This window comes from Nanorana parkeri, unplaced genomic scaffold, assembly GCF_000935625.1.
Source record: "Nanorana parkeri isolate BGI_ZX_2015 unplaced genomic scaffold, ASM93562v1 scaffold40, whole genome shotgun sequence".
Lineage (NCBI taxonomy): Eukaryota > Metazoa > Chordata > Amphibia > Anura > Dicroglossidae > Nanorana > Nanorana parkeri.
In genome coordinates this window covers 1,074,891-1,079,245 of record NW_017306308.1, presented here as the reverse complement: position 1 = coordinate 1,079,245, position 4,355 = coordinate 1,074,891, and positions in this window count along the sequence as shown.

Below are 4,355 nucleotides of genomic sequence, written 5' to 3'. Positions count from 1 at the left end.
TTTTTCAGCGGCCTCAGCACTCAGTGAAGGGAAAGCACTTAGTACAGAGGCTTCCCATTCATTCAGAAACTTCTGATAGTAAAATATTTTACTATCACCAGTTTGTGAATGGGGAGGAGCCTCTGTACTGAGTGCTTCTCCCCATTGAGGAAATCTTGAATGAACAGGCTGTGATGTAAATCACAGCTTGTTCAGTCATAACTGCGGACACATATGTGTCCCCAGTTAATTACAAACACTGGAGTGATACAATACTATGTGTCCCCAGTTAATTACAAACACTGGAGTGATCAGACGATCGCTCCAGTGTTTGTCCTTCTCACACGGAGGGCCGGTAAACATCATTGATATTTACCGATCCCCCGCTCTGCCACGCAAAGAGCCGCTGTCATCCTGAAACTGACAGGATGACAGCGGCTCCTCCTCCCCGCTTGGCTATCCTGACAGCTGCCGGCGGGGCTTCTCTCGCCCTCACCGCTCGTCCATCCTGACAGCAGGCAGCGCTCCCTCCTGCGTCCCGAGGGACGAGGGAACGCTGTCATGTCGGTGAGGAGGAGATAAGCCGCCCCGAGGACGAGCTGTGTCGACCGCCTGGCGCCTTTGTTGCCATGGCGCCCTGTGCAGCCGCACAGCTCGCACACCCCTAAGGCCGGCCCTGGTCTCTGGGCACTAGGAAGTCAAAGTAAAGCAAATAAAGAAACAGGATGTATATATGGTACTTCCAGAAGAGCCCAAAGAGGAATATCCACAGATGTATGTCAAGCTGCTATGGGGGCAATGTGTGCTGCTCAATAATACTTGACAAGGTTAGGCACCCCAAGTCTACAGGTGGAACAATTACAAATATGTAATTTGCCTTGGTGGAGTCTGAGTTGATGAGGCACAGTGCACAATTCTGTGAGCCAGAGCACAGAGCCTCGGCTGCACAGACAAGTTCTGGCTTCTTGGCAAAATACATGGAGGAGAATTTTGTCAAAACTGGGGCAGACAAAATCTGGAGCAGTTGCCCAGAGCCCCTGGATGGTAGAACAGGTGCACAGGGACACGAGTGCCAGATGATATCACCGTAGTCAGTCTCTGCGATGTGAGCAAGTCCCAGGTGGTAATCTGGTACAGGAACAGAGCACTGACGATGCAGGACTTCAGAAGAGATGTAGTCACACTACCCGGGTCATCAACAGGCGGGCAGAGCAGTACCAGAAGACAAGCAGGAGTAAAGTCGAGAACAGGCTGGGGACAGTAACATGCAGACAAAGAAGAAGAAGCAGCAGGCAGAAGCGGTAGTCGAGGACAGGCCCGGGTCAAAAGAGCACAGAGTAGCGAGAAGAGTCAAATGAGCTGGGTCAATAATGGTTGAACAATCAGATGCAGTATCTCAGGAACACAGGAAGGCTGAAGTATCTCAGGAACACAGGAAGGCTGTCGATCACTCAGCACTGGAGACTTGGATGTCACAGCCTTAAATAGCCCGTTTGTCACCATAGCTTATATTGAGCACGTGCACATTTCTGTGTGGGAGCACACACACGAACCCGCACAGACCTGCGCAGAGGCACAGAGCCTCGGCTACACAGGCGAGTTCTGGCTTCTTGACAAAATACATGGAGGAGAATTCATCAAAACTGGAGCAGACAAAATCTGGAGCAGTTGCTCAGGGCAACCAATTCAGCTTCTCTCTTCAGTCTCTTCAGTTTGAAAAAGAAAGAGAGTTGCTGATTGGTGGCTGTGCACTGCTGCTCCAGATTTTGTCTGCTCCAGTTTTGATAAATTCCCCAATTGTCTTTTAAAACCACCTTGTGGTGCTGATGATGCCAGATAAAGGATATAATGTCCTTTTGTAAGGTTTTCAAGGCGTACATAGGGACATGAATAGGCAAGGTCAGAAAGAAACATAATATTTTTGGGAGTAAGGTCATCTTAATGGCAAAGATGTGGCCCAGTGAGGAGATTGGCAAAAAAAAAGATTGAAAAAGGGAGATGTAGTTGGTTGAATATCATGTACAACAAATATCTAGATACCCAACAAAAGGGAGAATTCTGTTGCAGAAGAGTGAAAGTGGAGGAGGATAGTGAGATGTTCAGAGCTTGAGATTTGTCTTAGTTGACTAAGAGATCAGATATATTGCCAAAACCTTCGCAAAACTGAGAAGAGGAAAGGCAGTGATATTAGGGGTTGAGTTAGAGTCAGTAAGTTTGAAAGGAATACCAGTCACTTCCTTCTCTGCTAGAGAGATTATTTCTGATGAGTGTAGCCAGGGGTTTGATTGCCAGGATAAATAGAACAGCAGTTCCCCTTGTAACAACAAATGACTTGTAAGAATAGCCAGTGTAGGTTACACAAGCTGAAGGATGGTTATACAAGGAGATTATCCGTGATTTCACAGGGCCTCTGCTTTCAGAAAATATATAATTGTTGGGGGTTTAAAGCTGTTTTCTAGTCAAAAATTTAGATCTTATCATGTGTGTGTGTGCGCAAATGGTAAGAAATTGCTCCGGACAGCAAGTGGTTAAGAGAAGAAATGGCCAAGAGAACCTCTTGTCCAGTGATATCTGAATAGCTGAATCAAACAAGGTGCTCTGCAGGATCAGATAACCCACTGGGTTCACAATCTGCTTGTTACATGTGAAATGTAAATTATGTCAAAACAAAATAACCATTCCTAATTTTTTTCTCACTAAAGCAAGCATAATAACAATGATTGTATAATTTGCCCAAGTAGCAGGAATGGGAGTGAAGAGAAAATGTGATTTCTTGCAAGAAAAATATATCCGCATTACAAGAGTGATGATACCCAAGAGCTTTATTGCATTTCCTGGCTTTGTTGAACCCCTGAACATTATGAGAGAGAATCTTCAGGGAAAAGGAAGCCATGAACTCAGGAGTGAGGGGAGAGCTAAATTGATGCTGGAATTGGGGCCAGTAGAAATGAGTAGTCTAAAACAGAATGCAGAGGCTGCCGCTCCAGAGAAAAGGGGTAAGAAAGTAAAGTAAAAATAGAGACTCAGGAGAGAAAATAGTAAAGAGAAGAAGAAAACAGAGAGAAACATGTAGAAGGTCAAAGCTGTCGACCCGCCGAAAATAAAAAAGTCCTGCCGCATGACGACCATCCGAACCCGATGGCAACTGGCCGCAAAATGACATTTCTATTGGAATGTAAACAGATGGGCGGAGCGAGCCGTGACGTCATGACTTGCTCCGCCCATTTGACACTGCTATTCGTGAGTTTCCAAATGCCATTCGTGTCTGTAAGCCGAGGTGTCATAATGCTTTTCATATGACACCTCGGCTCACAGACCCGAATGGCATTCGGAAACTGACAAATAACATTCAGGAGTTCCCGAATGCTATGTAGAATTTGACAACTGAGAATGTCCAATAGGCGGAGCGAGCCGTGACACCCCGGCTCGCTCTGCCCATCTGTTTACATTCAAGCAGGAATGTAATTTTGTGGCGAGTTTTCGTCGGGTTCGGACAGTCGTTGTGCGGCGGGACTTTTTTATTGGCGCTGGATTACATCGGTGGAGCCATTTTTTTAAATTAAAGGAATAGTCAAAAATGTACTCTTTGTTTTTTTTTCAATTAAAGGATTTTATCAAAAGTCTGGACTTTTTAATAACTATTTTATTTAACCCTTCAGTGAATGGGTAGGGGTACAAGTAATTCCCCCCTAGATATAAAGCCATTCAATAGAGAACATGAGCATAATCATGTGTGAAGAGAAGAGGGGGGAACCCCTTCGTTCTCCTTCCATCCTCTTCTCAAGAAAATAAGAGGCCATTATACCAATAACTTTAGGAAGTTTAAGCTCAAAACTGACAGGTCACGAATCCTCAGCAAGAAGGGGGGAAAAAGAAGGCTAACAAGGAAGAAAGAAGAAAATGCACAAAGGAGGGGGAACCAAGTATAGGTATGGAAAGAGAGGGTGGTGGGAAAAGGGAAAGAAGGTTACTAGGAAGGGAGGGAGAGAAGGAGAAAAAGGGGGGGACAGAAGGAGTTAAAGAAAGGAATACAGAGAGAACCCATGGAAGCTAAAGGCAAAATGGAATGGGGCAGAGACACATATGCTCGACTCGAAGTGTGGTCACCAGAACAGAGCAGTAATAAGAAACACGGCAATCAAATGCAATATGAAGAAAACACAGGCAAAAATTAGTAGGAGTACAAAACATTATGTAACAACCCATAGTAGATCCAACAGCGATCGAACAACAAACGAAACAGCGTTCTGACCCGAAACCCCAAAAAATTAAAAATCCGAAACAAAATGATACAACTTTTTTGCTGGCTTACATGTCCAATACACAGTAAAGTACAGGTCATGGCCCGGGGGGGGGGGGGCTCCCCTCCAAAAACT